At 37.6% G+C, this 27,560-nt stretch overlaps 1 protein-coding gene across 7 annotated transcripts in view; it reads left to right on the top strand.

Moving 5' to 3' along the window:
• The window catches only part of FOXP2 (forkhead box P2), a 1,512,938-nt gene that overhangs the window by 898,584 nt on the left and 586,794 nt on the right, over positions 1–27,560 (top strand). For 5 of the 7 annotated variants that reach the window (XM_081537130.1, XM_081537128.1, XM_081537123.1 and 2 more), the window contains one exon: positions 1,235–1,298. The exons of the other annotated variants lie outside the window; for them this stretch is intronic. The gene's annotated coding sequence lies outside the window, so the exon portion shown is untranslated. The remainder of the gene's footprint in view (positions 1–1,234; positions 1,299–27,560) is intronic. 7 annotated transcript variants of the gene reach the window in all.

Raw genomic sequence — 27,560 nt, 5'->3', positions numbered from 1 at the left:
AAGATATATAATTTATTTCTTGTTAACTGATAAATATCTGTCAGATTAGTTATAGTCTTAACCGCATCTGAATGGAAGTCTCATATTTTAAGATAGAGATATCTTTTATTTTCGTGAGATCTTTAAGAATTTAGGATTTGAGCATTTGCTGCGGCATATGGTGCATTTTCTGTCCTATTTTGTATACCAGCCCATTAAGAAGAGAAAGTGAAGTAACTAATCTAAAAATAACTCTGCTGTTGGCCTAATTTAACAACAACAAAAAAAGTCTACTGTGCATCAGTAAAATTCCACATTTTGTCTCCCCTGGTGGAAAAATCTCTGAAGCATTTTGCCACCTATTCACAGAACAGCATCTTGTTTGGCATCATAATTGCAGCCAGAAGGGCTGTTTTGACGTTTTTTTTAGTTATGTGTACCCCAGTCATAGTGCAGACCTTGGCAGTCCAAAAAGACCCACTTTACCTGATACCAGTTTAGTTACCCTTCAAGTCACATACACACGCATCTTTTTCCAAAGCACATTCATTTTCACAAAAACTTCCAATCTTGAATTTGAAATTGGTGTTTTAAAAAAAGCCAGTGGGATACAAAAGTACATATTAAAACTAGTCATGAGAAGTATAGTCATGTCTTTAATAGTTTAATTTTTTAATGCCTGTTCACCTTATCTTTCGGAGAAGGCAATGGCAGCCCACTCCAGTACTCTTGCCTGGAAAATCCCATGGATGGAGGAACCTGGTAGGCTGCAGTCCATGGGGTCGCGAAGAATCGGACACAACTGAGCGACTTCACTTTCACTTTTCACTTTTGTGCATTGGAGAAGGAAATGGCAACCCACTCCAGTGTTCGAATCCCAGGAACGGGGGAGCCTGGTGGGCTGCCTTCTGTGGGGTCGCAAAGAGTTGGACACGACTGAAGTGACTTAGCAGCAGCAGCAGCAGCAACTTATCTTTAAAGTTATGTAAGGTATCTTAAAAATACTTGTAAGATGAAACAAGTTTAATGAATTTCTTTCATCTTTACACCTATTCTTTGGTGATTTTTTGGCATTTTGTTCATATTATTTACTGTTCTTCAGATTAACATTTTTATATTTTTTCAGCATCTTCTTGGCTTGCTAATTAGAGTAGTTAGTATAGAAGTACTTCATGTAGATAATGGTTCTTTTTCTGACTTTAAGATTTCAGGCGTTTTGGATAATTTATGATAATACATTTGCTATTGATTACAGGTACAGAGTGCCTCAAGAGCTTGAGTGTGGAACATCACCAGTGGAACCGAGGCGTTTCTTCATGGTGAGGGAACTGATTGGCACTAATGTTTGTAAAGGCTTTTGCAACTTAAATTGAAAGGAATTTTTATTCCTTTTATGAGATCTTTAAGAATTTGGGAGTGAGCATTTGCTGTGGCATATGGTACATTTTAAATTTTAAAATACTTTTGAATCCTACATAAGCATTCATTCACTGATATGTTGGACTAGTATGAGCTTAGAACATCCATAAGGAATATTTTAGCTCTTAAAAAGATAAGATATGGAGCAGATAGGAAATAAACTTGGTTAAAGAATAACATTCAAATATTAGGAGGCTTGCAAGAGAAGTAAGTATTAATAATAGCCCTATTAGGAAGACCACATTAATCGTCTGCAGTGAGTCACATACACAGTGACTCTGGCTTATATATGTGACTGACTCACTTTGGCCAGTGGGACGTAAGCACATATGATGCAAGTAGACAGATGATAAGTGCTGGCCTGCTTGGAACGCCACTGTCACCATGTGAAGAAGCCTGTTCTAGCCTCCCGAAGATGAAAGGCCAGATGGAGACATCTAGCCTGTTCAAGGCATACTGGGCCCGAGGGAACTCTGCCAGAGCTAACCTACCAGATGAATGCAGCTGCAAAGTGAGCCTATTCTAGGTCCTTATAAGAACCACACACATTACTCACAGGCTTATCAGAAATAAGCTGTTGTTTTAAATTGCTGAGCTTGGGAGTTGTTTGCTATGCAACAATTGATAAACGAATATAGGAATTCATGCAGCTACAGGATGCAGTACAGAAAGTGAAAATAATGGCAGATGTCTACCGAAAGTAGACAAGGAGACCTGGAGTTAAGCTCCTAATTTGCTTCTGAGGTTCCTAGTAGTTAAAGTGGAATGCAGTTAGTTTTAGAGCATCTATTTTGAAAAAGAAGGAAGAATAGCATTCTTCAGGAAAGGGAATGCCATTCCTTGGACTAAATTCTATAAGAGATTTCTCATGTCAGGCCTTAACAGGAGAGAGTAATGAGTGATATATACAGGGCTATGTCCTTGACCACATTCCAGCAATAGATTTTCTGAAGGGATCTTTTGTGTATTTCTGTAAAGCTCCAAGATATATCTTCAAAGCACAACTCTGTGAGCTTCATTATGAGAAAGACTAAAAAACTTTAGAAACTCTTTTAAAAACTTTATTATTACACAGTTTCCTATTTGACTTTATTCATTTCCACAACGTCAGTTAAACCCTTTGACACAACAACTCCACATTTATGTGTTTAATCCCTAATTTCTCATTGTGCTACAGATTTGAATGCTTTCAACCGTGTACTATACATCTCTTCCTGGAAAATCTTTCTTCTTTGAGTTTCTTACTTGGAATATAAAGCATTGCTTTCCTTCCAGAAGGTTTAATTGTGTTATTTCTAGTCCCACAATGTCTTATAGTTATTGATGTTCAGCTCTTAGAATGAACCTAATAGTGATGGCTGGTGGACTTGAGAGCCTGATGGCCTGAAAATATTGAAGTTGTATTATTCTAAAGTTTTTACTCACATTAGAGAATCAGAGATTGAAAACAGTAACCAAAGAGAAAAACTGAAATCCTGGAAAAACTGAAATAAAGATAATAAATGAGCTCTCTACTTCAAGCAAATGAAAATTTATAAACGTTGTGTGAAACAGAAAAAGAACATAACTTATAGGGCTGTTTTGTTTTGAATCAATAATTACTGTGTCCCTTTGACTACCTAAGTATAGCCTAATTGAATCTGCTTTTCTTTATGTCCAGAACCACTGTCATTGTCTAAGACACTCTCAGCTCTTGCTTGGCTAGTGCAATATAGTCTTTTGAAATATGTATTAACTGTCCATATTTCTGATATAGGGATTTTCTTATTCTCCCTTTTTCCTTGCTATATCAATGTCTTCCAGAGTATAGGCACAGGGTATTTGCTTAATGTATATTTATTGGAGGAATGATGGCATTCTCCACAGACACTTTTATACCTCTCTAGTAGGTTCTGTAACATAGCAACCAAACACTTATTTTCATATTATCCCTCTGGTTGTAATGGCTCCTCATGTCTTTTAGTTCATAATGACCCAAATACTATTTGTTACATATTTTGGAGTTATGAATTTTAAAATACACAGAATAGCTTGTATAAAGCCTGGATAACGTGAAAAGTTAACTAACGACATCACTGGAGCAAATCCAGATGCCATTTGCCGAGTGAGCCTTGTGGCCCTGAGGGGAGTGATTAGTGGGCTTTGTCCCATGGGAGCTAAAGGTCTTTTGGAGAGCCATCTAGGACTAGGCCAGTGAATCTTTTGGGGAATTGGAGTGGCAGAAGAAGTTGCAAAAAAGAAGCTGTCATACCTTCTAAGAACCTTATAAGAACTTATACCTTATAAGAACTGCCATACCTTATAAGGACTTTCTTTAGGCTCTTTTCTGGACTTAACATTTTGCTGGCCCTAAAAACAGGTATCATAAAAAATAAATAAATTGAATGCAAAAATGACAAAGGGAAAAATATTTAAGAGGACTAGAATATAATTAAAATCAGGTCAAAGTAAAAATTTGAAAACATCTAAGACATTTAAAATGGTAGCTCTCAAGATATTTAAAGTTATAGCTGTAAATGAGAGCAATAGGGGGAAAAAGATTAGTATTAGAACTCCAGAAATTAGGGGTAAGAGGTAGTCAAATAAAAATGTGACACAAAGAATAGAAGCTGAAAGTTGGGTAAGAAAATACAGTATACAGTAAAAAAAAAAAAAAAATAGTAAGGTATATGAGATTAAATTTTAAATGCATAGGGTAATTATGGTTAAAAATTCGTGTGAAAGAAGAGTGATTTGATGGAATGTGAGGAGGATTTGGAGAGGGGTTGTCTTCACAAGAGAATTACCTCCTTCTCAAGCTTTTAACATTTTATCTTGCCTCCTTCAAGGGCACTTATGCCTTCCTATGTCTCAATCTAAGATTATCCTTTGGGGACTATCCCTGTGAAGCTGGGATAACACCTCCCCTCTCCCATCCCAGTTTGTGTTTCTTTTTTTTTTTTACATGACAAGTATTCAGAGTTGATTGCAGAATCTTTTGTAAGCGCCTGTGTTTAAATAACTGTATAAACCTGGCAGTTGAAAATGATTTTGATGTTTCAAGAGAAAATTTTTACTTTGATTTAACAAGTGATTCTGTTTTGCATAACCCTATAGTCCCTTATTTGTTGTTACATGATTATAATAGTGAATACTGTTAGGAATGTTTACAATATATATTATTTGCATTACTTTTTTGATCTTTATAGCCACCTCTGGAACAAGTGCTTTCATTATATCCCATGGATTACTTTAAATTTGTATTTTAGAATTAGAGAATCTGAGGTCTTGATAAATTAGGATAGTTTCTTGTTGCTGTTCTTCAGTTGCTAAGTTAGGTTCAACTCTTTGCAACCCAATGGGCTGCAGCACACCAGGCTCCTCAGTCCTGCACTGTATCCCAGAGTTTGCTCTGATTTATGTCCATTGAGTCGGTGATGCTATCTAACCATCTCATCCTCTGTTACCACTTCTCCTTTTGCCTTCAATCTTTGCCAGCATCGGGGTCTCGTGTTTATTAATCAAGCTGAGGTTAGTACCTGGATCTTTTAATTCCCACTCTTGTTGTGTTTCTACCATAGCCTTTACCGTATTCCCACCTGCTGTTTCTTGGGTTCACAGTGGTTGAATGTTTTGTAACATTTATGAATAAGAACGGCAAAAAAGAATGTGAAGTTTTAATAGAAACTGCTCTCATTCCAGATTATGAATGAATTAATAGAGAATTTATGCCCCTCATACTGCCCTTATGCATAATTTCTTATTCTGTGTGAAATTTGTCATCATTAAAGCATGATTTTAAAAATGGGAAAAATTAATGGTTTTCAGAATGACTGAAGATATAAAATGTATGTGGGGAAGCTAAGAATAGACAGGTATAGTAAATGACTGGTTATATATCAGCTAAGAATTTTTTTGACTACTCCTGTCTTTACCTAGGCAGAATCAAGCTTTGAGAAGATCTTGACAGGCACAAAAATTAACAAATTTTTCACTACACAGTAAGTACAGTTACAGAGGTTGGCACAGCATGTTAGAGGTAGACAGAGAAGGGACTGCTGCCACAGAATGGGTGAGTGGGGAGAGGAGAGGCTTCCCCAGAAGAAAAATCTGAATTGTTACAGGCAGATTGTTTCATGTACCAGTGTTGAAAATGAAGGCTTTTCTGGTTCTTTCAAGCAATAATTGACAAAGTAGTTGGTCATCTCCTGATTGGCAAGGACCGTCCATTTTAGAATTAAATTAATCCCCAAATGCAAATCCATTCTTCCATTCTCATGAGTGAAAAAATTTGCATAGGTTTTTACTTCGATGAACAATTAAGGACTACTTGTGTTATGCTTAGTCATTCAGTCATGACCGACTCTTTGCGACCCCATGGACTGTAGCCCATACTTACTAGTAGTCTAAGTTGGATATTAAAGCTTACTGAAATGTATATAACATTGCCAAAATGCAACTCATTACTAGAGTCTGCCTCAAGATATTAGTATTTTGTCAGAAATCGAAGTGCAATGAAATACTTGATAAGTTGTAAAGCTCCAACTGCTCATGCTCAACAAACAGGTGGCTGGAATTACCAGTATTTTCTTGAAGAATGTTTTATCAGTATACCAGCTGGGCTCTCTTAAATTGGCCATGGTGTTTGCTGCTGTTTTGTGTATGAATTATAAATGATTAGTATAGATTCATCAACTTAATTTTTCAGGATTGTATCCTTCAGTGTTAATTCATACTTGTATCAGTAGTAGTTTTTAGCTCTTGCATGTCTTATTGTTGGTAAACCATGAGTGAAAAACAAACCATGCGTGATTTTCATCAGAGCTTCTCAAATGTTGGCATGAGAAGGAATCTGAGGGCTTGTTACAAAAGAGATCCCTGGGCCCTTTCCGCAGAAATTCTAATTCATTACATTGGTGTGGGGTCTGATAATTAAGTTTTGACAAGCTCCCAGGTGATGTTGATGCTGCTGATTTTTCAACCATACTTTGAATAAAACCAGTCTGTATCATTCTTGTTGGATTTGCCTGGTGGCTCAGTGGTAAAGAATTCACCTGCCAGTGCAGCAGACACAAGTTTGATTCCTGAGTCAGGAAGATCCCCTGGAGAAGGAAATGGTGACCCACTCCAGCATTCTTGCCTGGGAAATCCCATGGACAGGGGAGCCTGGTGGGCTACAGTCCATGAGGCCACAGAAGAGTTGGACATGACTTAGCAACTAAAAATTATCATTCTTGCTAAAGCAGACATGTAGACCACCCATGAAAACATTCCTGTATAGTGACATCTCCTATTGTTTAGTCCTTTTCTTTTGGAAGATAAGCATTCACAAGATGGGATGATTAGGTGGGTGAGGAGCAGAATACGAGTATTTTGGCCACTTTTAATAACACACCAAAAAAATAAATAAATAAAAGATTGAGAATCTCTGATTGTGAGCGAATTAAAGTTTATCAGATGTGGCTCAGACATCACATGCTAGAAAACAAAGGTGATAAATCACTGTGACTCAAGTATCATGTGCTAAGATAACAGAGCTGATAAATGTGGCTAGAGAAATTTACCGTCTTACCTCAGTTCAGTTCAGTCACTCAGTCATGTCCAACTCTTTCGACCCCGTGAATTGCCGCACGCCAGGCCTCCCTGTCCATCACCAACTCCCGGAGTCTACCCAAACCCATGTCCATCGAGTCGGTGATGCCATCCAACCATCTCATCCTCTGTTGTCCCCTTTTCCTCCTGCCTCCAATCCTTCCCAGCATCAGGGTCTTTCCCAATGAGTCAACTCTTCGCTTGAGGTGGCCAAAGTATTGGAGTTTCAGCTTCAACATCAGTCCTTCCAATGAACACCCAGGACTGCTCTCCTTTAGGATGGACTGGTTGGATCTCCTTGCAGTCCTAGGAACTCTCAAGAGTCTTCTGCAACACCACAGTTCAAAAGCATCAATTCTTTGGTGCTCAGCTTTCTTCACCGTCCAACTCTCACATCCTTTCATGACTACTGGAAAAACCATAGTCTTGACTAGACAGACTTTTGTTGGCAAAGTAATGTCTCTGCTTTTAAATATGCTATCTAGGTTGGTCATAACTTTCCTTCCAAGGAGTAAGCGTCCTTTAATTTCATTACTGCAATCACCATGTGCAGTGATTTTGGAGCCCCCCAAAATAAAGTCTGACACTGTTTCCACTGTTTCCCCATCTATTTCCCATGAAGTGATGGGACCAGATGCCATGATCTTAGTTTTCTGAATGTTGAGCTTTAAGCCAACATTTTCACTCTCCTCGTTCACTTTCATCAAGAGACTCTTTAGTTCTTCTTCGCTTTTTGCCTTAAGGGTGGTGTCATCTGCATATCTGAGGTTATTGATATTTCTCCCGATAATCTTGATTCCAGCTTGTATTTCTTCCAGCCCAGTGTTTCTCATGATGTACTCTGCATATAAGTTAAATAAGCAGGGTGACAATATACAGCCTTGACATACTCCTTTTCCTATTTGGAACCAGTCTGTTGTTCCATATCCAGTTCTAACTGTTGCTTCCTGACCTGCATACAGGTTTCTCAAGAGACAGGTCAGATGGTCTGGTATTCCCATCTCTTTCAGAATTTTCCACAGTTTATTGTGATCCACACAGTCAAAGGCTTTGGCATAGTCAATAAAGCAGAAATAGATGTTTTTCTGGAACTCTCTTGCTTTTTCGATGATACAGCGGATATTGGCAATTTGATCTCTGGTTCCTCTGCCTTTTCTAAAACCAGCTTGAACGTCTGGAAGTTCACGGTTCACGTTTTGCTGAAGCCTGGCTTGGAGAATTTTAAGCATTACTTTATTAGCGTGTGAGATGAGTGCAGTTGTGCCAACCACAGCGTTGTCTAACTCAATGAAATTAAGCCATGCCGTGTGCGGCCACCCAAGATGGACGGGTCATGGTGGAGAGGTCTGACAGTATGTGGTCCACTGGAGAAGGGCATGGCAAACCACTTCAGTATTCTTGTCTTGAGAACCCCATGAACCATATGAAAAGGCAAAAAGATAGGACACTGAAAGAGGAACTCCCCAGATCAGTACATGCCCATTATGCTACTGGAGATCAGTGGAGAAATAACTCCAGAAAAAATGATGGGATGGAGCCAAAGCAAAAAGAATACCCAGCTGTGGATGTGACTGGTGATAGAAGCAAAGTCCGATGCTGTAAAGATCAATATTGCATATGAACCTGGAATGTTAGGTCCATGAATCAAGGCAAATTGGAAGTGATCAAACGGGAGATGGCAAGAGTGAATGTCGACATTCTAGGAGTCAGCGAACTAAGATGGACTGAAATGGGTGAATTTAACTCAGATGACCATTATATCTACTACTGTGGGCAGGAATCCCTTAGAAGAAATGGAGTAGCCACCATGGTCAACAAAAGAGTCTGAAATGAAGTACTTGAATGCAATCTCAAAAACGACAGAATGATCTCTGTTCGTTTCCAAGGCAAACCATTCAATATCACAGTAATCCAAGTCTATGCCCCTACCAGTAATGCTGAAGAAGCTGAATTTGAACGGTTCTATGAAGACCTACAAGAAATTTTAGAACTATCACCCAAAAGAGATGTCCTTTATCATTATAGGGGACTGGAATGCGAAAGTAGGAAGTCAGGAAACACCTGGCATAGCAGGCAAATTTGGCCTTGGAGTACGGAATGAAGCAGGGCAAAGGCTAATAGAGTTTTACCAAGAGAACGCGCTGGTAATAGCAAACACCCTCATCCAACAACACGAGAGTAGACTCTGCACATGGACATCACCAGATGGCCAACACCGAAATCAGATGGATTATATTCTTTGCAGCCAAAGATGGAGAAGCTCTATACAGTCAGCAAAAATAAGACCAGGAGCTGACTGTGGCTCAGATCATGAACTCCTTATTGCCAAATTCAGACTTAAATTGAAGAAAGTAGGAAAAACCACTAGACCATCTTACCTATGGTTTAGTATATCGCATTCAATATTTTGCCTTTAACCTAAGAGTGATAGTAAACCATCAAAACGTTTGGAACTAGGAGATGGCATAATCAAAGTTATATAAAAAAGAATATGGCAAGAAGGGAAGCAGAGACAACAGTTTGAAGCTGCAACAATAATGTAGATGAAAAACAGTAAAGGACCTGAACTAAATAATAAGCGATGATGAGAATGATAGATGTGAGAGATAGTAAGGCAGTGACAATGATTATAATAGCAACTAATATTTGCTGTGCATTATGGGCTATAGACTGATCACTTTACCAAGCACGTTGGGTGTATGATTTAATTTAGTCCTTACGGCAGCCTTATGAGGCAAATTATCTTATTAACATTTTTTAAATGGGGAAACTGAATCACAGAGGCTTAGTTACTTGTTAAGGCCACACAACTGCTTAGGGCAGAGCAATGATTTAGAATCCAGCAGTTTGTCTTAGAGCCCAGACTCTCTAATTGAATGGTAGATTTGATAGAATTGGGTGATACAAGGTGAAGGAGGTGGATTGAATGCTCATAGATTATCTATTTCTAGCCTAGACACTGGTACTACGTAGGAAAATTAGGAGGTGATGTGTATTTGGAGTGTGATGAAGTGGAGAAGTGAAGGGCCAGGGGGAAGATAAATTCAATTTTGGACATTCTGAGTTTGAGAAATCCGAGAGAAGAGATCTGGTGGTCAGTGAATATATGGGTCTTTACTGTAGAAATCTAATGCAAACCCACAAAAACATGGTGGCTAGATGAGATACAGAGAATGTTGTGAAATGGGTAAACCTATCTGTAGTACTGTATTAAATTTTGAATATCACTCTTTAATTAAAACTGAAGTTGTGTCTGGAGATAAACATAGTTTCAAAGAATTGGAAACAATGTTGTAGGAAGACTGGAGCAAGGAACTGGGTTGTTTAGTGCAGAGTTAAAGAGACTTGGGGTGAGCCGATGGTGCACAATATTTAGTTAGGTAGAACAAGGAATGTATGTAGCACAGTAGTCAGAATAGGACCAAACAGATGCAAATTACTCAGTTCCAGATATGCCAAGAATAAAAGCATGTCCAAAAAGGGAAAGGATTGCCTTATGAGGTAGTGCATGCTACTTAAGGAACTGAAGTATCAACTGGAGTGCCACCCACTAGCAGTACTGTTGAGGTAATTCTTGTTCCACATAGATTATTCAGTACATCAGAATTTAAGAGTATTGTAATAAACTGTTCCGGATTTTATAATTTGTTTATAAATTATTAATAGGTGTATTCTGAGTTTTTCTTCACAAGCGAAGTAAATCATTATTTTTCTTGGCATACAGCATATGAAATCATCACCATCTAAGATGATAGTTGCTGGAAACGTGTAAGGATTTTCACTAGATACTAATCCATGTCTCATTACTGCTTTAGTTGTTTCAGCAGAATGCAATAGTTTGGTTGCAGGAATTGTTTACCATATCAGTGACGCTAAATAAAGACAGTGTTTTTAATTCCACTTAAAGCAAAATGTCAAAATAAAGTGTAGTTTCTCATTACTGGATTTACAATTTTTGTATCTCCTTTTTTTTTTGTCCTTGGCCACCGGGAGTTTTGTTACCAGCAATGAAATACAACCTTCATGTTGTATTGTGTAGGATAGATACTGTAAATTTCTGGGCTTGCTTTTCCATTGATCTGGATTGCCATATGGGAATCCTATTCAGCTGATCTTTATTTCCTGAGTCAGAAATTCTGTTTTACCAATCTTTGGGGCTTTCAGCAGCTATTCTCAGTGGACCTTCACGTATTGCACATGAAAGAGAAGGTTCAAAGGCATAGAAAGAAGGTTCAGGGCTGAAATGTTTACACTGCATTTTAAAAAATTTTACAAACATTTTCTAAGCTGATGGATCAGCATGAAAGCTTAGTAGATCTAAAGCTTTTTATATGCTGTAGTATAGGTAGCATTTGAGTTATACACAATTTTTAAGCAGTGGTGTGATACTCATCAGTTATAAATTTTATGCAGAAGTGACTCACTTGTATGTTTCCAGCAAGTGTAATTAACAACATTGTGATTAATGTTTTAGATTTCTTGATTTTTCCACAAGTTTACTCTTCTTATTCTGATTTATTTTGAAGCTGGCAGTATTGAACTGAGATAAAGTACAGTTTATAGTCAAAATAATAAATTAACAAGCCACTGGAAATTTTATAATAAACGAATATTTCCCAGGTTTTACCACTTTTTATGTGGTCAGCTACATATATTGGATAGCAATAAAAATAATGTTTTTTAATTTATGAAAGTACCAGTACAAAAAGCTAACTGTTATGCATTTATCATTTATTTAGTAAAATATATTTTAATTATAAAGAGCTTTTACCACCATATATTGATTTTTTATAGTGTGATGTTTGCTAATGTGTCAGTAGCTTGTCTGAATATAATCTGGTTCTCTGTGACTAGTTGCAGATTACACATTTATAAATTTTAAATAGACAACTTTGATACTTCTCTCAGCTTTGTGTATAAACAAAATGTTCAGTATGAAATGCAAAAGTTTGATAAAGGTCTTGTGTTTATTCTGAAGTACATAAATGTTTGTAGAACATTTAAAAAAATCCTTGTAAAGTAAGTATTTGAGTCTTCTGCCATACACAGCATTTTCTTATTAAACAGATTTTTGACATTATGTTAAGCTATAACAGAATCCATGCTTCTGGGAAGTTTACATACATTTAAAGACTTTTTGACAAGATAAAATTAGTCTTCTGTATGAAATTATGGGAGAATTTACAAAATGAACATATATGCATAGGAGCTGATTTATCAAAATATTTTTGACTTGATTTTCCTTTTATGGGCTTCTCTCCCATTTTTATCTCACTGTGTGTGTGTGTGTGTGTGTGTGTGTGTTTGCCTGTAAAATTTGCATAATGTAAATATATCTTCCAACCACCGCCAAAGTGGTTCTTAGGAGATATATTGTTTGGCCCTGGGGAGGAGGTAGGCTTGTAAGGAAAAGAATACTGAGGTTTGCTTAACACAGTCTGTCCTCGCTCACTCCTAACTACAAACTTAATTGTGCTGTTTTAATAAACCTAGGGTCATTTTCATGTTAAATACTATCCATGGTTGGATTTAAAACTGATAATATACGAAGTAGCCTCTCGAAAGCAATTGGCTTTTATTCTAATCATGGGGATCAAATCATGATGCTTTTGTTAAAATCATTCCATAATTTAGTTTTAAATTTTAAATTCTTTTTTAGGTGGATTCCTAAGCTTCCTGGGATTTCTTCTAATATTGGGATATTTATTTATTTGGTTGCATTAGTGTGTTGCCATTTCTCAGTTCTCAAAGGACTCTATTTTAATCTATATCATAACTTGACACAATCTGTTGTTATAGATCTGCTTTCCAATAGACTTTGAGGTCTTCATGGTTACAGACTGTGTTTTATCTTTCTTTGTCCAAGGCCAAGTGATGTAATAAGAGGCAGTGAGGTAAGAGTGTGGCTGTCCTGTTAAATGCAGCTTCAAAACAGAAGCTTCAGTCTGTTTCCTGCTGGTTGGGGGCGTACCTGGTAGCTCAGACGGTAAAGGATCCACCTGCAGAGCAAGAGATCTGAGTACGATCCCTGGGTGAGGAAGATCCCCTGGAGAAAGTAATAGTTAAACAGTCTACTCTTTCAGGCACTGCGTTCTTGCCTGAAAAATTTCATGGACAGAGGAGCCTGTCAGGCTACAGTCCATGGGGGGTTGCAAAGAGTCGGACGACAATAAGTACTCATGTGCACTGTTGCTGTAGACTATAAAGCCTCACCATAGCAGGGATCCCTGGTGTTCAGTGAGTCAGAATTGTTGCCCTTCCTTCCCACTAGATGGTCCCACTACCCAAAGAAAGCCTAACCACTTTTTAATTTTAGAGCAGATTATCCAATTGAGCGATTCTCTCTCTTGGTCTTAGGTTGATAATAGGCCAGTTTGGGCACATGCCCATCACACTGTTCCACAAAACACTCATTTGTGGGATACCTGGGTTCTATCCCTTGGTTTGGAAGATCCCCTGGAGAAGGGAAAGGCTAACCACTACAGTGTTCTGGCCTGGAAAATTCCACGGACAGTATAGTCCATGGGGTCACAAAGAGTTGGACATGACTGAGCGACTTTCACTTTCATATGTACTATGAAAACTGTGCATATCAAACAAAAGATAACTTGGTTCTAGTGAAGAACATACCCTTTTAAAGGGATTAATAAGAAGAAATAGCAATTTATTTGAATTTCATATGGATTCCTTAAAAAAAAAAAAAAACACCTGCAGGCAAGGAAGGTACTGTGCTGTCTTTAAGAATTTAAAGATGAAGAGTACTTAGTATTGCTCTCAAGGAGACAAAATGTAGTGAGTGTGTGTGTGTGTGCATGCTCATAATGCAAATTAAGTGAATTAAGCATTATAACCAATAACCTATGTGAATGATCTGTTCTAATATGAGCTTCAGGAAAAAAAAGTACAGAGGATATGAACACTTGACCTGAGTTTTGAATAATGCATAGAGACCTGATAGGTATATTTATTCAAATATTCAAGCACAGAATAGCACACATACTCAGTATGAATATATGTGGATAAATTTATGTGGATGTGTGTATGCACAAATGCACAGTCATGGTGAAATTAGCATATACTCTTCTTAAATGCTTTTATTTTCATGAAATGTAACAATACAGAAGTCTTTATAAAAACCTCTCTCCCTTAACTGATGTTGCTGGAATATTATTTTGACTTAAATCTTTAGCAACTAAAACTGTCAACAGTCATGATTAAATAGTATATTCAGTTCAGTTCAGTTCAGTTCAGTCGCTCAGTCGTGTCTGACTCTTTGCGACCCCATGAATTGCAGCACGCCAGGCCTCCCTGTCCATCACCAACTCCCGGAGTCCACCCAAACCCATGTCCATTGAGTCGGTGATGCCATCCAACCATCTCATCCTCTGTTGTCCCCTTCTCCTCCCGCCCCCAGTCCTACCCAGCATTAGGGTTTTTTCCAATGAGTCAACTCTTCGCATAAGGTGGCCAAAGTATTGGAGCTTCAGCTTCAACATCAGACTTTCCAATGAAAACCCAGGATTGATCTCTTTTAGGATGGATTGATTGGATCTCCTTGCAGACCAAGGGACTCTCAAGAGTCTTCTCCAACACAACAGTTCAAAAGCATCAATTTTTCGAAGCTCAGCTTTCTTCACCGTCCAACTCTCACATCCATACATGACCACTGGAAAAACCATAGCCTTGACTAGAGGGACCTTTGTTGGCAAAGTAACGTCTCTGCTTTTAAATATGCTATCTAGGTTGGCCATAACCTTCCTTCCAAGGAGTAAGCGTCTTTTAATTTCATGGCTGCAGTCACCATCAGCAGTGATTCTGGAGCCCCAAAAAATAAAGTCTGACACTGTTTCCACTGTTTCCCCATCTATTTCCCATGGAGTGATGGGACCAGATACCATGATCTTAGTTTTCTGAACGTTGAGCTTTAAGCCAACTTTTTCACTCTCCTCTTTCACTTTCATCAAGAGGCTCTTTAGTTCTTCTTCACTTTCTGCCATAAGGGTGGTGTCATCCGCATATCTGAGGTTATTGATATTTCTCCCAGCAATCTTGATTCCAGCTTATGTTTCTTCCAGCCCAGCATTTCTCATGATGTGCTCTGCATATAAGTTAAATAAGCAGGGTGACAATAGACAACCTTGACATACTCCTTTTCCTACTTGGAACCAGTCTGTTGTTCCATGTCCAGTTCTAACTGTTGCTTCCTGACCTGCATACAGGTTTCTCAAGAGACGACAGATGGTCTGGTATTCCCATCTCTTTCAGAATTTTCCACAGTTTATTGTGATCCACACAGTCAAAGGCTTTGGCATAGTCAATAAAGCAGAAATAGATGTTTTTCTGGAACTCTCTTGCTTTTTCGATGATCCAGCGGATATTGGCAATTTGATCTCTGGTTCCTCTGCCTTTTCTAAAACCAGCTTGAACATCTGGAAGTTCACGGTTCATGTATTGCTGAAGCCTGGCTTGGAGAATTTTGAGCATTACTTTACTAGCATGTGAGTTGCATGCAATTGTGCGGTAGTTTGAGCATTCTTTGGCATTGCCTTTCTTTGGGATTGGAACGAAAACTGACCTTTTCCAGCCCTTGGCCACTGCTGAGTTTTCCAAATTTGCTGGCATATGGAGTGCAGCACTTTCACAGCATCACCTTTGAGGATTTGAAATAGCTCAACTGGAATTCCATCACCTCCACTAGCTTTGTTCGTAGTGATGCTTTCTAAGGCCCACTTGACTTCACATTCCAGGATGTCTGGCTCTAGGTGAGTGATCACACCATCGTGATTATCTGGGTCAGGAAGATCTTGTTTGTACAGTTCTTCTGTGTATTCTTGCCACCTCTTCTTAATATCTTCTGCTTCTGTTAGGTCCATACCATTTCTGTCCTTTATCGAGCCTATCTTTGCATGAAATGTTCCTTTGGTATCTCTAATTTTCTTGAAGAGATCTCTAGTCTTTCCCAATCTGTTGTTTTCCTCTATTTGTTTGCACTGATCGCTGAGGAAGGCTTTCTTATCTCTCCTTGCTATTCTCTGGAACTCTGCATTCATATGGGAATATCATTCCTTTTCTCCTTTGCTTTTCGCTTCTCTTCTCTTCCCAGCTATCTGTAAGGCCTCCTCAGACAGCCATTTTGCTTATTTGCACTTCTTTTCCATGGGGATTTTCTTGATCCCTGTCTCCTGTACAATGTCATGAACCTCTGTCCATAGTTCATCAGGCACTAAATAGTATATTAACCTGTACAATTCTTATAGTGACACATGGCTATGTATTAAAGTGAAATAAATGATAGACTTTTAGAATAATCTAGTCATGAAGGGACATACATAATTTTGTTTTGAAAAAGTCCAGCCCTTTGGCAGCTGTCTAGCATTCAGATGGTAATTGTATGAACCTGGATTAGCCTGGATGGGTAGGAAGCTATGTGGAAGAAGACATTATTGATCATGTATTCCTACCCATGTCATCTTGAAATGATTAAACCAAAATAATTCTGTGGTTTACCCTTCAACTAGGTCTTTTATATTCTTCTAGTTCCCTCTCCCCAAATCTCTTTACATTTTTGTTGATGCCTATATGAGGTATCTATATCTGCATAACAAATTACCACAAAAATCAAATTACTATGAGATGACTAATCATTTCATACATGGTTTCTTTGACTCAGGAATCTGGGCATGCCTTGGCTGGGTACTCTGCTTCAGTGTCCCTCACAAACTGTAGTCACAGTGTCAGTCAGAGCTGTAGTCTCATGCGAAGGTTCAACTGGGAAAAGATCTACTTCCAATCTTATATGGCTTTGGCAGAATCCAACTCCTTGTGATTTTTGGGCTGAGGGCCTCTGTTCTTTGCTGACTGTTGACTGGAGACAGCCCTCAGTTTCTTGCCATGTAGGTCTCTGCATGTGAAAGTCTGCTTTATCAAAGTCAACAAAGGAGAAGGTCTGTAGAGATGGTCTATAAGGATGATGGGAATTACAGTCTTATGTAATATAATCATGGTAGTGTTATCTCATCACTTTTGGTGTATCTCCTTCATTAAAAATCATATCACTGGTCTTTCCCACACTCAAGAGGAAGGGATTAAGTATGTCTTATAGACACGGATACCAGTTCCAGGTGATGGAGATCATTGTGGGCCACTTTAAAGTCTGTCTGCCGCAATGCCTAATGTTTATTTTGGGTGGGATAGACCTATTCTATAATGATAAATAAAAGTGTAGAATTCAGAAGGGAGAAACTCATCAGTAATTAATTTTACTTGTCAGTGAATAACTGCATATAATGTCAGAACTTTCCCCTCTTTTTTTTTTGATATCCAGAGAATATAAAGAGACTAAGAAGGCATTGGATTGATGAGTTACAAAGGAACTGATTGCATCAAACTAGAACATGCAAAGGACAGATTTTTTTTTCCAGTTTGTAAATTTTGTCTTTATCTAAAACATTTATTGTTTTCTTCAACTTCATAGAGATAAATGGAGGTTGTACTCAGAAATGCTTGAGCACAAGCCTACTTATAACTATTGCAATTTAAACACATGATTTCTCTTACTATACCTTTCCTTCTTCCTTTTTTCAGAGTACTGCTTGTTTGATGTATCACAGTAGCTGTACATTTGTAGTCAGTGTTAGAAAATAAAAATAAATAAAGGAAATAGAGAAATACACAAAACATAGTTCTTATTAAATATGTTGTGAATAAGAAATGGTAATGATAAAAAATTTATATTGAATTTGACAATGAAAATGGATAGATGCTGGACATACTTATTTGTGTCAGTTCAGTCAGTTCAGTTCAGTTGCTCAGTCGTGTCCCACTCTTTGTGACCCCATGAATTATTGCAGCACGCCAGGCCTCCCTGTCCATCACCAACTCCTGGAGTCCACCCAAACCCATGTCCATCGAGTCAGTGATGCCATCCAACCATCTCATCCTCTGTCGTCCCCTTCTCCTCCTGCCTCCAATCCTTCCCAGCATTAGGGTCTTTTCCAATGAGTCAACTCTTCACATGAGGTGGCCAAAGTATTGGAGTTTCAGCTTCAACATCAGTCCTTCCAATGAACACCCAGGATTGATCTCTTTTAGGATGGATTGATTGGATCTCCTTACAGTCCAAGGGACTCTCAAGAGTCTTCTCCAACACCACAGTTCAAAAGCATCAATTCTGCGGCGCTCAGCTTTCTTCACCATCTAACTCTCACATCCATACATGACCACTGGAAAAACCATAGCCTTGACTAGACGGACTTTTGTTGGCAAAGTAATGTCTCTGCTTTTAAATATGCTATCTAGGTTGGCCATAACCTTCCTTCCAAGGAGTAAACGTCTTTTAATTTCATGGCTGCAGTCACCATCAGCAGTGATTCTGGAGCCCAAAAAAATAAAGTCTGACACTGTTTCCACTGTTTCCCCATCTATTTCCCAAGAAGTGATGGGACCAGATACCATGATCTTAGTTTTCTGAACGTTGAGCTTTAAGCCAACTTTTTCACTCTCCTCTTTCACTTTCATCAAGAGGCTCTTTAGTTCTTCTTCACTTTCTGCCATAAGGGTGGTGTCATCTGCATATCTGAGGTTATTGATATTTCTCCCGGCAATCTTGATTCTAGCTTGTGTATATTTAAATATTAGGAACAGACCATTGAATAAATGGTTAAAGTAGATTGAATAATGATCAGAAATTTGTATGTGGTAAATTCTCATGCTTTGTTTGCTTCTGAGTATCTGATAAATTTTAAGGGTATTCCAATATTCATTGCTATTTCAGTGTCAGAATTAACAGAAGACCTCCTTTTTAATGTACAACTAAACCTCAGGGATTTTCTCCAACTACTAATCAATGCATTTCTCCTACTTTAGTTAACATGATCATCTGTGGTTGATCATGGCTCAATATTATCCTGAAATGAAGGAAATGTAGCCATTAAAAGCAGGGAATGCAACTTCAGGTCACCACCTCTTATCCTAATATAAACTACTAAACTCTTGTAAATTACTGAATTCTTGCAAAGGTCCTTTCTCCCCCAGAATGACTCATCTCTTATTTAAGAAGCAGATTCTTAGCCTTGGCCTTACATTTTCAGTATAGATATCCTATTATTAATGTACGTTTAAAACTTTATTTTTTATTTAATTAGTTCTGAAAGTTTCTATTTACTCAAATTAGTCACTAGTCTGGGATCTGAACACTCTGAAACTTGAATTTTAAAAAATTTCTTGACAAAAATATTTAGTCTATTGTCTATATTGTCCTGAACATGCCATTTTAGTGTTGTTTGATCTAGATTTTAAAAGCTGAGGAATTCAAGGACTTTTGCTGTTCAGTCGCCAAGTCATGTCCAACCTTTTGTGATCCATGGACTGTAGCACACCAGGCTTCCCTGTCCCTCGCCATCTCCTGGAGTTTGCCCAAGTTCATATCCATTGAATTGGTGATGCCATCCAGCCATCTCATCCTCTTTCACCCCCTTCTCCTGCTGCCCTCAATCTTTCCCAGCATCAGGGTCTTTTCCAGTGACTCGACTGTTCGCATGAGGTGGCCAAGGACTATCACTATGTAAATCTCTTTGTGTAGCAGTTTGTGCAATTAGACATTCAATAAATGTTTTCTGATAATGGAAACCCAGTTAAAAGTCTTCTGGGGAAATTCAGAATTTTTAAACAACCAAATAGAGTCACAATAGTGTAAAGTTCTCCAGTATTTTGAAATAGCTTCTTTCTTCCTAGCTACTTAGCCTCATGGCCCATTTCATACTCTCCATTTCTTTTTAGGACATTAAAACAAACAAACAAAACATTCTGTGCTTCTTTTGTCTGAAATACCTTAGATCTCTGACTGCCAGAATCTTTTCTTCTTGACTCGGGTATGTTGGAGATATCACATCTTCCACTCTGATTTGTCCTTTCCATTTAGGAATGTGGGGAGGAAGTTGAATACTCAGTTGGCTAGAGTTACAGAGGGAGGAGATATGTTAGGAATAACACTGCTCAGCATTCATAACTGCGCCTAGATATTTAGTGGAAAAACCCTGACTAAAAATCCAAAGGTTTTAACTAAAAGTTCTATGTTTTGTTTTTTTTTTCCTGCATGAGCCAGGGTAATATTATGTTGTGTGTGTTGCTTGCATGTTATTGTGACCTGGTGATACAATAGATATCAACTCTTTTGTGCATCTTTTCCATAATGACACATTATTGGCTGTTGAGTGATATCGCAGATAATCAGTATGTTAGCCACTGGACAATTCTGAGTCAAAGCCAGATGGCAGACTTTATTTTGACTGGCAAGTAACTTCAGGCTAAAAAATTGTATTTAAAAAAAATTATGGTAAAATTTCACTTTGGCTACTCATGTGATTTGAGAATATTTCAAGTATTCTAAACTTGAAATGGATGGATAACTGCAAATCATGTGATATTACCTTTTCTGTGAAAACTTAGAAGCCTATGCCTGTTCAATTCTTTTTTTACTACTGTTTGCCACTAGGGAGTGTAGGCTGAACTTCATGATTTAAACTTCACTGTATTTTACTTTGTGTTATTCTCTAATTGCTTTCTATATCTTTACTTTTTTATAAAAAAAAAAAAAAAGTTATTTTGGGCTGTGCTGAGTCTTCGCTGCAGTTTTTCTCTAGTTGGGAGAGGGGGGCTACTGTTTGTAGTCATGTGCGGCTTTTCATTACAGTGTCTTCTATTGTTACAGAGCACAGGCTGTAGAGTGCACACTTCAGTAATTGTCCGCATGGGCTTTGTTGCTCTGCAGTGTGTGGAATCTTTCTGGACCAGGGATTGAATCCCTGTTCCCTGCATTGGCAGGTGGATTCTTATTCCACTGAGACACCAGGAGAGCCCTTTACTTTTCTGTCATTAACTAGAAATAAAGTTTTGAACTACTTATTCTTCTCTTATACCTCACAATTATTTTACTTTTGGGTACATATTGGGCATTTAATTTAAAAAGTTAAAATTATTTTTGTCTTAAAGAATATTCTTCAAGTGTCATGAAAATGTAGTAAAATGAAACCCAAACACTTCTCTTGAGGGAAAAAGAAAACTTTGTTCAAACTTTTAGGACAAAATCTGTCTCTAGAACACATCAGAAAGATTTGCTATTAAAAAGCCACACTATTAAGCATATGTTTAATTTGATTCCATGTATTTTTGTAATGATGCCTATACTGTTATTTTTCCTCAGTATTTTTATAGATATTTTTAAGGAAGCAGTTAGGAGAAAGAAAATTTCTAGGCAAACCATCCCTAGTATTTTATTACCACAAAATGAAACAAATTCCTAGTTAAACATTAGTAATTGCATATTCTTAACATGAAAAAGTAGCTTAGAATATTTAAATATCTGCCATTCTGGGATTTTTATCTTAATATATTTTGTATGTTGATTTTTAGTGTGCAAAGTAAGTATTTTGATAAATCACATGCTATAGAAGTAAAACTACAAAAATATTTTTATAAATCATGTACTACAGAAAAAAAAATACAAAGATATCAGGGTAGGTATTTGAGGAAATTGGGAATTTATTAATTTTTTTTTCTTGGAAAAAGTTTAAACTGCCATTGAATTTCATTTTCATCTAATTTTTTAAAAGAAAATGTTGGCTTTGTTATGCTAGATCATTATAAGCTTTATTTCTATTACATTTTATCATAATGCACACTGAGTATAAATAAACTCTGGTATGCTAAACCTAATAGCAATTAAACTGGAAGTGTTTGTGTTTCATCACTGTAAACTTCACAGAAATGTTTCCATGACAACCTTCATGCTAGTTAAGACAACCAGAGGTGATCAACAGTTTATGTATTTTTTTCTTTTGCAAGAATGAAATTTGTGTTGACAGTTTTGGCCTTTAATGGCACTTTTGTTCTGTGTGAAAGTATTTGTTTATCATATCATATGTTGTTAACTGTCATACTGAGGTAGAGTGACTGCTTTTGATAAAAGGCTGCCTTAGAATGTCTAGCCTGTGAAGCTCTTGTACTCTAATTATCCTCATCAGTTTAGAAGAATCCATTTGCATCAGTACTCTACAAATTTTACTTTATTAAGACCAAGTATTATGCTGAGTAAAATTGGGAAGATCTTGATTTTGTTTGGCCATATAAAAATTGAAGTTCCTTGTAGCCTTACTTCTTAATGAATTTCACCCTCCCCTGGAAAAATCCCATACGTGTATACACACACACACACACACACACACACACACGCACGCACGCACGTATACCTAAAGAAAAATATCTAAGTGTCTCTTTTGAAAAGCTTATTGGGGCAGTTTTAGTGATTTTCCTTAAATCACTTGCTCTCCTAGAATATTATAACTACATCAATAGAGTCTGCTACCAAAGATGTACAAAAAGAGGAAAAATAATTTTATAGTTACAAACAGGAATTGCCAAGCTGATGGTGTAACTAAGAACTTTTTCCTGTCTACTGTTAAAATAGAGGCACATTAAAAACTTTGCCTACTTTTAAATTCTCAAAATAAGCATCTATATATGTATATGTTCTTATAAAGAGGGCTGGAGTTGTGATGTTTCTTCAGAACTGTGTGTGTTCCACAAGAGAGAGAAGCTATTCACTCAGAGATGTGTGTTTGTCCTCTTCTGTAACTGACCCCATGGTCACTTGTTCAACGTTGTCTAATACCTGCAGGATGGGAGTAGGTGTCAAGGCATATTAAATATCGTATATGATTGATAGTGGAAAATAAGCTCATTACTTTGTAAAATAAAGCTTGATAGTTTTCTTGGATAGTATGGTTATATAGATGTTAGGCTTTATCATATGTCCTCTCCGAAAAAGAAATAGTTTAATTTTTACCAGCTTTGTTAAACTATTAACAATATTAAGTAGTAACTTTCTAAGACTAAACATTACCTTTACTTTCTTTAAAATCACCTATTAACATTATTAACCTCAATGAAGTTGACACTTCTATAAAATGACATATGGTTTTATCTTATTTTAAAGAATATAATCCTGATTTTTCAATTCTTTTATTCAGTCTTTGTCTTGATATCATCATCTATCCAGATGTATAAGCCAGAAGCTTGGAAATGATCTTGAACCCTTCTTTCATTCAGTCATTCATTCACTCATTTCTTAGGCACTCTAAGTACTGAGGGTAGAGTGTAAAACAACATACATAGAAATTCCTTCTCTCATGACTAGACTGTGGTCTCATGAATCATAAAAGATAAAGAACGTGAGATGATGATAAGTGCCTTGGAGAAAAAGAAAACAAAAAGAGGTTTGTCTGTGTGTGAAAGAGAGATGGGATGGGTTTTGCTATTTTAAATGGAATAGTCAAGGAAGACTTGGAAAGTTGGCATTTATGCAAAGAACTGAAAGGTGAAGGCAAGAGGTATGCTGTTATTTGACATGTTAAGCAGAGAGTAAGCACACAAAATGGTCTTGAAGTATGAGAAATGGCAAGCAGATTGGGCAACTCATGCAGAACACGTAATGACAAAGATAGTAGGAGCTAGAATTGGGGATTGAGGGATAGAGAACATAGGGCTTTGTGAGCTACTCTAGAACACTGCATAGATGATTAATACAATATAATTTCCCTCTTGATAGAATCACTCTGGCTGCTGTGTTGAAAATAACCTGTAGAGAGGTAGGGATGAAGGCAAGGAAGGAGCAAAGATGAAGCTAGTTAGGAATTTATTGCAAGACTTCAAACAAGAGATGGTAGGAGCTTGGACAAGAGTGGTAATCATAGTGTAGGTGAGGAAAGGGATCAAATTCTGGATGTATTTTGAAGATTGAGCCAACAGGATTCACTTACAGATTGAATGTGGTGTTTGAGGCAAAGACAGGAATCAAAGTGGATTCAGAGTTTCTGCCTGAAAATTGATAGTATTTCCTTTTTTTCTGAGTTGGGGAAGACCATAGAGAGGGAAAGTGTTTTGGGGAGAAACATTAAAAATTAAATTTTGGATATGTTTGGGAGCTCTATTAGATATCTGATTGTAGGTGGTAAATAGGAAATTGGATATAGGAACATGGAATTTAGAGCAGAGATGTGAGCTGTAGAGAAACATTTGTAAATTAGCACATAGATATTATTTGAGACAATGTGAGGCTAGGAAGGATCACCAAAAGAAAGAAACAGGTCAAGGATTTCTCTTACCCAAGCTCTGGCAGAGTGAGTGCCTCAGTGTGGCCAGAGCAGTCCCAGTGTGTGCCTGGCCCCAGAGTAACTCAGTGCCCCACTCGCCCTCTACAAGGAACCTCTTTGGACAATGAAATACATGATCACTGGATGAATATTTTTTTGTCTCTACTCTTCTTTATATCTACTTCCTTTTCCTAGTTCGTTAATCCAAGCCTCTCACCAGATTTCTTAACTTCTCACTTTCTCCCACCAATCTTTACTTCCAGAATAACCTAATCATTCCACATATAAATCTAATAATATCATTTGCCTTGTTAGGCTTTTCTTATGGTTTCTAATGTTTAAAGAGTAGAACAGTGTCTATAATTCTTTGTTATCTTATTCTTGCCTCTCTGTACAGCTCCCTTCTCTTGCCATTTCCCCCTTATTCAGCTTCTTGGAAATGAGAGATTTTTTTTTTTTTTGCTGCTGTTTGGGAGCTGCCACTCAGCTGCTAAACCCCAGAGGCTGCTTTCCTGTAGTAAGGAGCTGTGTGGGGCTGGGAGACTGCACTCTTTACTACTGCGCCTCCCAAATCTTCCCTGCTTCATGGGAGTTGGTGGTGGGTGAACAGGCACCACCACCCAGCTGCTTCCACGTGACTGGTATAGGCTTTCTGAAGCACTGTGGAAGTGAGATTGCCAATAGTCACCAATGTCTGATTCCAGATAGAAGCTGGGAGAGATGGACACTGTTATTTGGCTGCCAGCTCATCTGAAATTGGCTGCCAGCTTATCCTGGCTGGAAATCCACAATTTTTACTGAGTTTTGGTAGATTTGGTTGAGTAAGTTCCCTTGTGGTTGCATATCTTTTGACTCTTCTCCAGAGATTTTTTTTTTAAAAATTAATTTTTAATTGGAAGATAATTGCTCTACAATGTTGTGTTGGTTTCTGCCACAGAACAATGTGAATCAGCTGTAGGTATACATATATCCCCTCCCTTTTGAGTCTCCCCCCCATCCTATAGGTCATCACAGAGCACTGGGCAGGGCTCCGTGTGTTGTGCAGCAATTTCCCACTAGCTATCTGTTTTACACATGGTGATATATATACTTCAGTGCTACTATCTCAATTCATTTCGCCCTCACCTTATCTTGCTATCTCCACAAATTTGTTCTCTACATGTGTCTCCATTCTTTCCCTGCAAATAGATTCATCAGTACCATTTTTTCTAGATTCCATATGTACATGTTCATATGTGATACTTTTCTTTTTCTGACTTTGCTCTATATAACAGGCTCTAGGATCACCTGGTGCATAGTGCAAGATGGTGGAATAGAAGGATGTATGCTCATCTTCTCCTGCGAGAACTCCAAAATTCTCGCAAAATTCTAACTTGCAAATTGTTGCAAATTCTAACATCCAAAAAAGATGTCCTTTTCATTCTAGGGAACTGAAATGCAAAAGTAGGAAGTTAAGACATACCTGGAATGACAGGCAAATTTGGTAAATTTGCCCTACAAAATGAATCAGGGAAAAGGCTAGCAGAGTTTTGCCAAGAGAACGCACTGTTCATAGCAAATAACCTCTTCAACAACATAAGAGAAGACTGTACACATGGACATCACCAGAGGGTCAATACCGAAGTCAGGTTGATTATATTCTTTGTAGGCAAAGATGGAAAAGCTCTATACAGTCAGCAAAAACAAGACTGTGAGCTGACTATAGCTCAGATCATGAAATCTTAATTGCAAAATTCAGACTTAAATTAGGGAAGATCACTGGACCATTCAGGTATGATCTAAATCAAATCCCTTATGATTATACAGTGGAAGTGAGAAATAAATGCAAGAGATTAGATCTGATAGAGTTCCTGAAGAACTATGGATGGAGGTTTGTGACATTGTATAGGAAGCAGTGATCAAGACCATCCCCAAGAAAAGGATGCAAAAAGGCAAAATGGTTGTCTGAGGAGGCCTTACAAATAGCTGAGAAAAGAAGAGAAATAAGAGGCAAAGGAGAAAAGGAAAGATATACCCATCTGAGTGCAGAGTTCCAAAGAATAGCAAGGAGATAATAAGAAAGCCTTACTCAGTGATCAATGCAAAGAAATAGAGGAAAACAATAGAGTGGGAAAGACTAGAGATCTCTTCAAGAAAATTAGAGATACCAAGGGAACATTTCATGGAAAGGTGGGCACAATGAAAGACAGAAATGGTGTGGATGTAACAGAAGCAGAGGACATTAAGAAGACGTGGAAAAAGTACACAGAAGAACTGTACAAAAAAGATCTTCATGACCCAGATAACCACAACAGTGTGATCAGTCACGTAGAGCCAGACATCCTAGAATGTGAAGTCAAGTGGGCGTTAGAAAGCATCACTATGAACAAAGCTAGTAGAGGTGATGTTATTCCAGCTGAGCTATTTCAAATCCTAAAAGATGATGCTGTGAAAGTCCTGCACTCAATATACCAGCGAATTTGGAAAACTCAGCAGTGGCCACAGGACTGGAAAAGGTCAATTTCATTCCAATACCAAGGAAAGGCAATGCCAAAGAATGTTCAAACTACCACACAATTGCACTCATTTGACACACTAGCAAAATAATGCTCAAAATTCTACAGGAGAGACTTCAACAGTATGTGAACCATGAACTTCCAGATGTTCAAGCTAGGTTTAGAAAAGGCAGAAGAACCAGAGATCAAATTGCCAACATCCATTAGATCATCAGAAAAGCAAGAGAGTTCTAGAAAAAACATCTACTCTGCTTTATTGACTACGCTAAAGCCTTTGACTGTGTAGATCACAACAAACTGTGGAAAATACTTCAACAGATGGGAAAACCAGACCATATGACCTGCCTCTTGAGAAATCTGTATGCAGTTCAAGAAGCAACTGTTAGAACTGGACATGGGACAACAGACTGGTTCCAAATCAGGAAAGGAGTATATCAAGGCTGTATATTGTCACCCTGCTTATTTAACTTATATAACCTAAAATCTGATGATATTTACACAGTAAAATTTAGTAAAATATTTTTTATGTAGTAAAAGTAAATGATTATAGTGATATAATAAAAGTTAGCTTTTCTTTAATAAAAAGTTTGCAAGACTTACATTCTGTTGCTTTCCAAAACTGGGCAATAGCCTTTTGGGGATATAGTTTCCCTTTTTGAGAAAATGGTCCTCAGATTGTCTTCCAAGAGTTGTAAGGATACTTAGGTAAGTGAGCCTAAGCTAACCATCAGGAAAAAAAACAAAAAAGCAGATTTAGAAGTAACGCTAGAACTAACAACAAAATAAATCCATAAATGAATTATACATACATTCTAAAATCTTATTCTAATTTGGCTAATTTCTACTATATCTACTAGAGGCTAGAGACTATTGTCTTTAGACATATTCTCCAGCACCATAGCCTGAACAACAATAAGCTCATATTATTCCTTAGGGCTTCCGCAGGGGC

Source organism: Giraffa tippelskirchi, chromosome 10 (genome assembly GCF_054371585.1).
Source record: "Giraffa tippelskirchi isolate mGirTip1 chromosome 10, T2T-mGirTip1v1.2.pri, whole genome shotgun sequence".
Classification (NCBI taxonomy): Eukaryota; Metazoa; Chordata; class Mammalia; order Artiodactyla; family Giraffidae; genus Giraffa; species Giraffa tippelskirchi.
This window is presented reverse-complemented; position numbering and strand designations above follow the sequence as displayed.